The sequence below is a fragment of the Cydia fagiglandana genome, chromosome 10 (genome assembly GCF_963556715.1).
Source record: "Cydia fagiglandana chromosome 10, ilCydFagi1.1, whole genome shotgun sequence".
In the NCBI taxonomy this organism is placed as follows: domain Eukaryota; kingdom Metazoa; phylum Arthropoda; class Insecta; order Lepidoptera; family Tortricidae; genus Cydia; species Cydia fagiglandana.
In genome coordinates, this window is record NC_085941.1 from 8,299,243 (window position 1) to 8,312,405 (window position 13,163).

Genomic DNA, 13,163 nt, shown 5'->3' on the forward strand with positions numbered 1-13,163 from the left:
TTCAAATTTGTATTAAAACTTTGTACTAACTCTAAAATCCCCAGTTATCACTTAATAGCTTTATAGCACAAATATATCATTTAAGTAGAATATTGTAATGTCTTTTTTCGCACCACTGCAAAATGTTCCTAGCCATAAAAATACAGGATTTAATTTCACCTATTCGGTTTATAAATAATTGCGATAGCTGTGTTGTCAAGCTGTGCTCTCAGAAGCATCTCACAATCTGTTAAACCGGAAAGAAAGTCTTTAAACATAAAAGACCACCATAAGCTGAACAAATTTAATGTAATATATATTCTTTTTGACTCCTTCCATAATCCAACAGCTAACTCATTCTAATCTGCCGCCCCAGCGTGTCAATAAACTATTACTGTAAGTAAGTAAATATCTGCAGAAAGTATATTTATAAATCTTTATTTTAATGAGCCACCAAAAAATGTCACACTAGGTTTCCTTAAAATATATTGAATTTAGTATACTTAAGTATGTATTTTTGTCTTTTCAGCTCTTTAACCCTTAAAGCGTTTGTGTAAACATACAGATAGCCAAACTTATCCTATAACTATACAAACAACCAATTTATATTAGCAATGTACCAATTTATAAAGGGCTTTATCTTTTGATTAACTTTGAATTTTTTCCCTAGTAGGTAAAGAAATAAATCTATATAGTAGCCAGCTTTCTGAGGTACTAAGAAGCTAGTTCCATTTGATTATAACTCCACATAGGTAATGGTACCAAGACTAAAATTAAGTGTGTCCTGTATAAGTACCTACATAGTATAACATTTGTTATAAGGAGTATCAACAATAGATATATCTATCATCTAAACAGTCTGTGTGTGTATGTGATCTTAAACACTTCATAAAAGGTCTGGCACATATATCTAGCTAGAGAGATATCTAGTTTAATAGTCTAGGTATGTTAAGACTAAAAACTGAAATCTCATCTTTCCACATGAAACAGATATGTTTTCTACATTCAAGAAATCAAGTAAAACATCTTGGAGCTAGTGCTCATTTAACAATTTTGTGTTCTTAGTTTCTGGCAATTTTAATATCTTGTTAACTTAAAACCGCTCAGTTGCACTACCTAAATGTGCTTATATATTAATATATGGATCTTGCCTATAGGTACCTATAAAGTGAACATGATTTTATAAGGTCATCATAGGCATATATTTGTACACACAGTATATACCTCAGTCACATATTTTTCTAGTATTCGACTATCAATTTCACAGAAGTGATCATATTTCGGAATACTTGTAGGTGTTGGCACAGATAAAAAAGGAACTTTGTATGAGATAGACCGGACAAAATCCTTATATGTGAAAAAAGGTAGGTTAGGTACATACAATTAAGTAAACCACAGCTTTTAAGAATTTGTTCTAAATGAACACAGGCTGTTGTGATGTCGCTGTGTGCGACCACTGTGGCGACCACATTGTGACTGCAGAGAGGAAAGTCTTGCTCTGCTTCCTCTTCCTTGCTTTTGACCAGGGGTTTTTGTATATTGTTATGTTTAATAAATACTTTATTGTATGAAACAAATACAACAGCAAATCATACGTTAGAAAATATGATTGGTATTTGAGCCTTTGAAGTTTAAAGTGCCAGGCTTACGGGCTGGGCTGCCGGAGTTTAAACTTCTTCTGCTAGATTTTCTTAAAACATCACTTGTCAACAGCATGTTTAAAAGATTTAATAAACCTCTTATGCCATTTATTATGATTCAGTATTTAATTTCAAAAAATGGACAGAATCACTTAGAAGTGACAATACCTTCTTATAGCTGGTACAGTACACAATTTTTGAGAGCTAAATCATCACAGTCAGAGAACAGGAAACTTTATTTTGTACCATTTCAATACTTAGCCTCGTTCCCCACTGGCAAGAATCTCGCCAGCTGTAGGTTAAGTCTGTGGGTTCATCTTTGGAGGACCAATAATTTCTTACAGCGCAGAGTAGTTTTTTGTAATCTTGTCCGGGTCATACTTCTTTTATAATGTTCTTAATTATTTATCTGTAATCAAACAACAACACTATCCTATAAGGATTTTTCCTATAATATCCAAAATTCTGGTGCGTCCCTCCGACAATGTCAAGGTTTGCTCGCTTAATTCTTCGCTTGCTGACATTAGAATAAGTAAGTACCTTCTTAATTTCACCTACTTGAAGATGAGTATATATCAAGAGACGGCCTAATCTGGCATACCACATGATTAACTCATTAGGTTAAGAGCGGTGTCTAGTCTAACACGCCACAAAACCCAGTAGGTAAGTTTATCTAGCAAGACTTGTAGGTGGCTTATAATGCACCCTATTATCAGGTAGGAAATGAGCAATGTCTCAGTGTTGTTGGCAAGGAATATGTGACAATATCCCCTGGCTATTGGCAGTGAACGCACCTAGTGTAGTACGCCAAAGTTGCCAAGTGCGAATATCAAACAGAGATGTCTAGATTAACACTCCAAAATGATTAGCACAGCCATTTTATGCAGTTAGAAACAGAGAATAGCGCTACAGAATGCATATGCACATCATAACCAAGTACAGTCAGCAACCAGTTGGCTAGTTATAACACTCCAACGCACAGCACTAACACCAGATAAAAATAACTTAAACAAATCATATTTTTTACCTGATTATAATTAATGTTCCTTTTCGGAATATTATGTGTATTAAATAATTAACCGAATGCTGGCACTATTGGAGAGCGAGGCTTACATCTGGATACCGAGCGATATCTACTTCTCTACGCCGCTGGCGGAGATAGGGATCTAGATGATGCAGAATTGCAGACCTAGAATAGGTTGAAGACCATGATCCATCGATCGGTATGTAACGCGTCTGGGCCTTTTCCAACGAAAGGACGCCGTATTTGGATTTGAACGCGTATGCTCTTGAATCTTCTCCAATCTTCTTATTTTTTCTTCTATTCCGCAATATTGGTAAATAAGATATACTATTTTATTTTCTTCTTTACATATTTCGTCCTTTATTTGATATAAATACTTTATTATTTTAATAGGACGTAATGGCCGCGGCTGCATGAAAAACGTCAATGAGGGCGACAGAAGCGGCGCGCGCGCGGGGGCGCGACTATGCGTTCAGAAATCTGATACAAAATTTTGAATTCTCGTTGAGAAATTTTAAAATTTTAGGTACTCTGAATACTTAACATGGCCAGAGGCTGAATGATATTACGCCTACTACAAGTAAATAATTATCATGAAGAAGTTTGTGCAGCGTAATAATAACTACCCTTGCAAAGCTCACCGCTCTCAGAGATAGGGTTACTGACCGTACTCAGGATCGATATACATATCTTTATCTCTCTTTGGATCTCTCTATCGACTTTTTGGATAAGTAGTTCCTATTATTCGTGAACTTATATGAGATACCTGATGATGTGGTCCCTTAGGAATTAGCAGCGTGTAGACCTTGCCAAAATTTGTATCTGTCGTTTCTACGGCAAAGGATCAAGGTAGGTACCTATACAACTTTATAGATTAAATTTTAAAAGCTTCTAACCTCTGCATTTGACCTCGGTGTCGTCCATTTTTTAAAACTGTTTAATCAATTTAACGGGCAATTGTTTTTTTATGGGTTTTAATAATCGATGTTCATATAAAATTCTTATGATTTGTTGGGAGTGGCACTTGATAAATATCTGTCTGACTCTGTGTGGTAGTAAACAACATTGAAAATATAATTCATCTTGCACGCTGAATGAAGTACACACAAATGTATCGTGGAGTAGGTGTAGCTACTATTTCTACGTATAAACACTGCATACCTGTTGCTAGATCGATTAATTACGACTTGCACTGTGTTATTAAAGTTATTAACCAGATCTCAAGCAAATACTTGTTCACAATGACCACACTATAGGTAGGTGCATAACATACCTATAGGTAGTATTTGCTACTACATATCATGGAATACTCGGCCGATAGTTGACAAATTGTTATTGTCAATGCTGCTGCTAAGTGTATCGTTTCAGGTGATCCAGTATGGGTGTACCCCCGATTAATTAAAAAAAAATATATGGGGAAATCACACACAAATCGACCTAGTCCCACAGGAAATTCAATAAGAAAATGTTAATAATTAACTAGTAGGTAATTGATATAAATAGTTAAAATCATGTGGTTTTCCACAAAAAGTGCGAGATTACGAAGATATTAAGGTAAATTGCTTTGTTTACATTATGTATTTATCCACTCCATTTTATAGGTAATGGATAGACAATATAGACATATAATATATGTAAATAGGTTGGTACTTACATATGCAGAAAAAAAGTTGTAGTAAACACACCTTACCGAGATTCGAACTTCGAACCCAGGGGGCCGATTTTTGAATTTCGATCGCTCGATTTCGTCACTCGAAAATCGGTGGAAAACGACGAAATGCTCATTTTTGAAATACGAGCGATCGAAATTTGGAATCTATTGGTATTGACCACTCGATTTCAATTCTATTAGTAGAATTTAAATGCCTAGTGGTGGAGATATTATTAAACAAAATACACGAAATCGAGTGGTCGAATTTCAAAAATCGGCCCACAGAGCGGCTACCGCGGAAACCGAAATTCACAAATTGCGGGGATCTTTCTCTTTTACTCCAACAAAGGCGTAATTAGAGTGACAGAGAAAAATCCCCGCAATTTGCGAACTTCGATTTTCGCGGTTATAGCCCAGCATCGACCTCGAGCATTCTAACGGCTAAGTCAACCGAGCCAAGAAGGCTAAGTCAACGGAGCCAAAGTCAGCCAAGGGTTGTTTGTAACGGCCCCCTAGCCTAATCGGTAGTAACCGTGCCTATGAAGCTGGACGTTACGCATAGTATTACTCTACTGGTGCTGTGTCACGAGCTAGTTACGCATAGTAGCTAGGTACGCATGTTTAGTACGCAAACTCGTAAAAATGTAGATATTTCTGCGTTTACTTTGCACGTATATGTAGACGGTTTACTATTTTATTGCTTATTAAAATAGACTCAGGTATTTACTCGACAAGTTTAACGTTCTGTATTAACAATTTTTAACCTGGAGGCAGATCTCCGTGAGCTCGGCGTCGGCTGGTGTGATACCGCTCTATCTTGTGTGTCTGCTTTTGTCTTGTGTTGGAGGCAGTGGCGGATTTGCAGTGTTGGCCGCCCTAGGCCCCAGGTCATGTAGTAACTACTAGCCGCCCCTTTCTCAGCACCCATCTATAGACAGCCACCTTGCTGCCGCCCCGCCCCTATATAATATCTTTTGCCGCTGTTGGAGGCCAAGTGTCTTGGCCCAAGACTCATTTTGGGTTATCGCGCCAGCCAAGTAAGTAAGTAATTTGTAACTTACTAACAAATCTTTCTAGGTTCGTAAATAAGGTTGTCAGGTGGGGTTGCGGTTAGCCATAGCTGCATAATGTAGGTATTAGTTAGTTGTGTGACTAATGTGCAATGTGCATGCCATTGCCTGCCTACCACTTACTGTTTCAGCACTACTTGATTGACCATCGTTTTACGCCTTTTATATTTTGGAAATAGGGTGTTAAGTGGGGGCATAACGCCAGGAAATTAGAAGGAAACAAAACATATGGCGCGCCGGGCGAAACTTGCGACGGAAGATTTAATTAAGAGACTAAATTAAGGTTCAAGGTAATCTGGTAAGTAGGCACCTTCTTAGGACCAGGGTGTACCAACCACAATTGACAGACTTATCAACGGCATCAGGAGTGAAATTTGAAACTTCCTATACCTACTTACCTATATTATGTTTGTTTTAGCATTAGAAATAAGGTAAACAATCTTGATGTGTCTTTTAATTGAAAAACACATTTTAAAAATAAGTTACGGCAAATATGTAATATCTAATTATGAATCTAATACAATCATTTATATTCTTCTGCTTTCATAAGTAATAGTTATTGATTTTTAAAAAGCGTTTTTCATGTCAAGATCGCTTACCTTCTTTCAAGTTCTTTCTAATGCTAAAAAAAACGAACTTTTTATTGTATAATTTTGCGAACAATTTAGCAGTGAAAGGCGTGTAACCGACCCTTAAACTATAATTGTAACTTTCAATCTTTTCATGGTACTTACTTATGTAGTCAAGTATGTGTAGGTATTCCTTCTACTCGTGCCATGCGGGCCCCGGTAATTCACCTGTGAAAAAAATTATAAGGAATTTTTTTATGTATGCAAATGACCTGCGGTTCTGCTGGATTTGAGGATAGTTTTATGTACCTACCGGATATATAGGTATTTATTTGCCTATTTAAATGTCAATAGTTGTGGTGACTGTGGTGAGTAGTTACCAACTAGGTAAGTATATTGTTTAAAAAAGCGGCCAAGTGCGTGTCGGGCTACGCATAATGGAGGGCTCTGTACTTTTATATGATATTCTGAAAAAGTCATACATGCAAAAGGGCGTACCTTCGCGGCTCTTACGTCCTTTTAATAAAAACCGAAGTTTTTGGGAAAAACTCATTTACGGCTCAACCGATTTGTACAAAAAATTATACATAATTATATTATTATTTCTTTGTATTAGGTAGGTACCTATCTATTTTTATTGTTTTTTTAATTGTTAATTTATCTGTTTATTAAAGGTTTTCAATTCACTATTATATTAGGTACCTACTTAATTACTGAAATATGACAAAAAATAACTTTTGCCTATTGTTTTCTAATCAGATCACGATACCCTTAAATACCTATTAAGTACTACGATACTGAATAGGTATGCCTTTAAGAGCCGCCCCAGCGCCCCACACTAGCGTCTTTCGAGCGTCAGCGTCTAATCAACTTTATGGCTACTGCTGTGTTGCTCGACGCAACGATGGCGCTGACAAAACGCCGACGCTCAAAAGACGCTAGTGTGAGATGGCCCTAAACTGATCACTACTATTTTTGTTACGACTTACATGTATATGTTTTTATTTACGTTTCAGATAGGCACGGAACCCTAAACGAATTTAATTTCAAGATTTATCTGAAAATGAAATGTATGAAAGTCCGACCATAGCCTTTAATGCACGTCTATTAGCCCTAAACACAATAGAGCGTCATAACTCATAGTCATGAACAAACAAAAGCCGGCATGATCTGATATTTTCAAGGTGAGGGAAGCCGGTAATTGCAGATTTTCAGGTTTGCCCCAGACATGACGCATGTTTTACTCAGGACGTACTAAATAAGGAAACGTGTTCGGATATCAGAAATATAGTACCTTCTCGTACTTATCAATTCGATTTTATCCTCAGTTCTTCGTGGCGCCCGCTCCAATATATATTAATGCAACTCGAACGCCCAAATAAATGAAATTGGTATCATTTACAAAAATGTGAACAGATCTATTCTATTAATTTATTCTGGGATAAAAAAAAAATCGGTGTTATGTTTTCAAATAAAAAACGGTTTAAGACAAAAACACTCTAAATTTAAATTTAGAGTGTTTTTGTAAATCATCATTTTTTAATACTTATTGTACAGAAAAGCTAAGCTAATGACTTAGCTGACTGTACATTACAAGATTAATCCAAGAGGTTTTCATTTTGTTATTATTTTTTATTATTGACTTACCTACGTTGATTAAGTTGTTTAATAGAATCTGGATATAACATCTGATCTGAACATACCATTGTGTATGCTTATTGCTGCCTCTGTTAACACATACTTAGAACAAGTTAGCATATCTGATAAAGTCTAGGCATGTCGAAATGAGCAGTTAAGAGATACGATCGAAGAGCGGGCGTGCGTTGCAAGGTAATTTAATGAATAGTGGAATGTCCTGCCGAGGGCGACTCTCGTTGTTGTCATATACAATCTCCACGTCGTAGAAGAATTGAAAATAATGATGGCTTTGTGTTTAGTTAGGACAACGGAATACAATAACTAATAGGTAAGTTTTAGGGCGTCTAGTCAGCGCTATGGAAAATGGTAGCAGCAGTCATAGAGTTGACTGGACGCCGACTTTCGGGTAAGTGTGGGGTGGCCTTAAGACAAACGGGGACGACGTCACGCAACCGCTTCTCCAACTAACGTAGTCCCCATTTTGCTCTCTTGATATTTAAAATATTTCTAAGCAGTTTGATGTAGGTAGGTATTTTAATCACATCAATGCCTCTTCTACTTCCTTGTATTATATTATAAGAGTTAGGCACTTTGAAAATATTTTATACGGTTTGTTTTTCGCTACGAACAATTATTTATACTTACCTAACAATAAAAAAACCGAAAAAAGGCAAACGTAGTGGCTATAATTGTGACGTCCCACGGTCAAAGGTACCTTATGGCGGGTATGGAGTTATGCATACCCCAGTAATCTACAATAAATAAGCTATCGATAACACAAAAGATCAACCTCCTAAGTTGCGTAGTTACAGAGATATGATTTTTTGAAAATAATGTTGTGAAATGAGCAATTTTACGATAGTAAAGTTTTAAGTTTAGCCGCCTAAAAAACTATGTTCCTGAAGTAAGTTACATAGTTGACTACAAATAATAATACCTTATACAGGGCGTCCCACGGCGATGCCACATGGTGGGAAAGTACCTTAAATATCATAGATAGCATATTTTGCTGAAAGAATGAAAGATTTTTAAAACTTAGTTAAATTGCATTCATACTTTTTTAATTTTTTTTTTTAAATGTATGGAAAAAAATTATTGCGTCATTGGAGGAAAAGTACGTTAATTATTGTAAATGAACATCTTACTGAAAGAAGACATTATTTCGATTTAAAAAAACAAGTTGAATTGCATTTTAAATAATTTCATGGTTAAACCGGGAATCGAACCCGCTACACGAGAAAAAAAATACCTTGTAGCAAAAAAATAATTCTAACATTGAAGCCTTTCGATCGGTATGACAAAGCTACAAGGTATTTTTTTTTCTCGTGTAGCGGGTTCGATTCCCGGTTTAACCATGAAATTATTTAAAATGCAATTCAACTTGTTTTTTTAAATCGAAATAATGTCTTCTTCCAGTCAGATGTTCATTTACAATAATTAAGGTACGTTTCCTCCAATGACGCGATCATTTTTATCCATACATTTTTTTTCAAAAAAAATTAAAAAAGTATGAATGCAATTTAACTAAGTTTTAAAAATAAAATGAAGTCTTCTTTCAGCAAAATATGCTATCTATGATATTTAAGGTACTTTCCCTCCACGTGGCATCGCCGTGGGACGCCCTGTATATCTGAGATTAAAAAAATGTTGCGACTTGTTCTGTAATGCAAATAGAAACCTTTGATATCGACGATTTATGTGTATACTAACCAATCTCTTGAAAATACAGTTTTATTTCATTTTCACGATTGATTGCAATGATCTCTCAAGATTTAAATTTTATCTATTAGAAAACGACACTGAGAGACAGTTTAAGAAAAAAACAATACCGATTTAGAGGTGAAAATGTATTTTCTGACTTTTTCATATAAAATCAGAAAATTGAATATTTTTACTTTTAATGTGACACACAATCAATTTTTCTGAGCACATATGAAAGAAATTCTGTCATTGAAATGAAATAAATCCTAAAACTCCAACTAAATACTATATTTAACCCCTTATGCCACTTTAAACTTACATAACAATAAAACGATGAAATGTCAGGCTATTATTCTAGGAAGCCATCATCAGCAAGTAAAACTTAGTGCGGTTTCTTTCGCGCCGATTTTGTTTGATGGCACCGTCATTCCAGTAACAAAACAAGTGAAAGATCTCGGCCTTGTATTAGACTCTAGCCTTACCTGGAACGACCAAGTCTCTGAAATAAGTCGGAAGGTTTGTGGTACATTGCGTTATCTCTATAAATTTAAGAATTTTCTCCCAGTAGGTACCAAGAAATTATTAGTTCAGGCTCTTATTTTGCCAGTTATTGACTATGCGGACGCGTGCATGACTAATATCTCTCAGGAGTACCTCAATAAGCTAGACCGTCTCATTAATAATGGCATACGTTTCATTTTCGGCCTGCGCAAATACGACCATGTTTCTTTTTATCGCCGTCAGCTTAATTGGCTCTCCATCCGTCGTCGTAGGTCCCTTAGAATCCTGTGTATTTTATTCTCCATCTTGTTCGAGCCTGCCTCTCCTGGATATCTTAAATGTAAATTCACTTTCATCACCCCCCGTCCAGGATGTGAACTTCGTTCCTCCCGTTCTCTCAAACTTTCGATTCCTTCTCACCGTACTGGTTTTATGTCCAACTCTTTCGCCGTTGAGGCAATCCGTCTCTGGAACTCCCTCCCTCTCTCTATTCGACAAGCCCCAAGCAAACCTGTCTTTAAACGACTACTCCGCAAGCATCTTCTGTCAGAAGAATTTAAATAATGTTCTCCGTCTTCATATTATACAATATATATATATATATATATAATTTATATTTATTAGTTTATCTTTGTACATCATATAAGTATTAGTATTTTATCATAATTTTGTAGGTTTATGTTATTATGTTTATATGTAATATTTGACTTCTCGGTTACATTTCTCTTTATAAATTATGTATCTCCTGCACCAACATTTGTCTCTGTTTGACCCAATGGTTGACTGGTAGAGAATGCCTTTAGGCATTAAGTCCGCCATTTGTACATTTTTCCTGTGCTTGTGCAATAAAGTTTAAATAAATAAAAATAAATAAATAAACAATAACATTATTTGCTCCATACATTTACGAAAAGGTACCTTATGGAAATAACTCTAATAATACATCACTACAAAACATCAATCACATTGAAGTTTATCTTGTATGAATAGAAAATATTAATTTACATTAAACTGCCACAAATTTAATTAGTTCTTCGTCATAATAATCTTAAAAAAGGCCAATAATTTGTATGTAATGAAAAGGTACCTTGTGGTTAAGTTACATGATGAGGCATGATGATGATGGAACAGTTAGGATAAACTAATAATATTTTGGGGTAAAGATGGTATAAATCGTCTATTTCTTATCAATAATATATTTTGGTTGCCATTGAAGACAAGCGGCATTGAGGTTCAATGACCTCAGATATTCCATAAGGTAATGCGTCGGGTATTGGCATTTTTCAGCAAACCAATGGCTGATTTATTGCATGCGACCAAACCAAATGAAGACTATTCTAGTTAAGAAAGACTTGACGAGAGTAACTTTGGAATAATAGCAGGCTACTTGGATTTGTAATGTCGGTCGATGTACGCCCAACTAACACTAGGCGCTAAATTTAAGGGTTAGAAGAGATTTATATAAGCGCCTATTTACTCTTTAGGTGTTGTTAGTGCTCTAAAAATAGGAGTTATAGCCGGCTATAACCCCGTTTTAACCCCGGATTGGGCACAAATTTTATCACCATAAGATTTATAACAGTGCTACAGTAGGGTTAGCGGATAAAAATAGAGACATAAGAGCGGTATAGCGGAGCTACAATAGTGTTAATTAATTCTTTAGGAGCTATATGGGTTGCATATAGGTGACTACAAACTGTTGTAGTAGAAGAGCGCTAAAGTAGTGCTGTAATAGCGTTGATTAATAACTTAGGATTTAAAAGGGTGCCAAATAAGCGACTACTAACTGTTTGAGTAGTAGTGTAGAGCTATATAGGTGATACTTTCAGCTTTAGATGGTATATTAGCATTTAAAGTCAATATTTGTAACACTCAAGAAGGTAATTGCACATTTTTTCCTTAGCCCTGCCTGCTTTGGTTGCAGATGTTTCCATTTTGTATTATTATTTGTAAGCTTGCACTGTGACAGCTTGAAGTTAAATGTAATGGCGGATAAATAAAAGCAAATAATTATTTTAGTTCACTGATGCCGGTGTTATCTGCGGATTTATGATGGCGAAATTAATTACACTGTCAATAACTATATGTATTACTAACAAAATTTTAAAGGGCCTCTGATCCTTTGCATATTTATCTGAATATAATATTTTTTAAATTGTGGTCCACCGTATTAAATTTTCGCAAAATTACACAATATACGTGAAGTCCGGTTTTAAATACAACAATACTAACATTATGTCTATATTGAGTAAAAGTATCGATTTTTATTAAGTATTTACGTTCTAATTAACAGTTTTTGTTTTGCTTATTGATTCATCGGTCATATTAACATGGCGCTATAGGCTTAGGTTGTAAGTAAGACTCTAATAACACTATAAGATGTACTAAGGTATTGAATAACGCCCGTCTGCGACTACATGATCTATAAAAGTGACTCATAACTTCTCTTTTCGACTGTAAGTGAGACAAGAGAGTTAAGAAGCGATTGCGAGTAACGGAGTTATAAAAGAGTTTTTATCGCCTGTTTAGAACCTTAAGTGAAAATTGCAGCTGCTTATTATGTCTATATTGAGTAAAAGTATCGATTTTTATTAAGTATTTACGTTCTAATTAACAGTTTTTGTTTTGCTTATTGATTCATCGGTCATATTAACATGGCGCTATAGGCTTAGGTTGTAAGTAAGACTCTAATAACACTATAAGATGTACTAAGGTATTGAATAACGCCCGTCTGCGACTACATGATCTATAAAAGTGACTCATAACTTCTCTTTTCGACTGTAAGTGAGACAAGAGAGTTAAGAAGCGATTGCGAGTAACGGAGCTATAAAAGAGTTTTTATCGCCTGTTTAGAACCTTAAGTGAAAATTGCAGCTGCTTATTACTCATATAGATGTTAAGGTGGTAGAATTCACTTTGAGCTATAACACTAGCTGCTTAAGATCCATTATAGCGGCCAAAACGGCTACTGTGGATCTTAAAGCTATACATGGACCTCTTAAAGACCTTGATGTCACCAGAGCCTGTAAGCTTAGAGTATATAGCTATTCTACAGCCGTTATATGTCTTTAGGTGATAAAATAAGTGCTAAGTGTCGCCTAATTGTTTGTTGGGCGGTTATAATATTTGCTAGGCGCCCCAACCAGAGCTGAAATTATCAAATTAGTTTTGCAGAATGCTAATACAGTTCTCTACCAAACTTCTTTTCCCGTATTGACTAGTTTTTTTGGGAATTTTAAATATTTTTTCCATAAGGTACCTTTTCTACTAAACTCTGAGACGACATTGCTAGGCGTATAACTAACTTATAACAAAAATAAAAACAGGTAAACAAACGTTACGCATTAAGGTTTCAGATCACATAATAAAAAAAAATTGAGCATTTTTTCA

The 13,163-nt window shown here is 35.4% G+C and overlaps 1 long non-coding RNA gene across 1 annotated transcript; it reads right to left on the minus strand.

The window, feature by feature from the left end:
• Positions 1–269: 269 nt before the first annotated feature.
• Positions 270–3,040, minus strand: LOC134668209 (uncharacterized). The gene is made up of 2 exons (XR_010098736.1): positions 2,647–3,040; positions 270–2,028 (listed from the first exon to the last, which is right to left on the minus strand). It is a non-coding gene; the product is annotated as an uncharacterized LOC134668209 (long non-coding RNA).
• Positions 3,041–13,163: the final 10,123 nt, after the last annotated feature.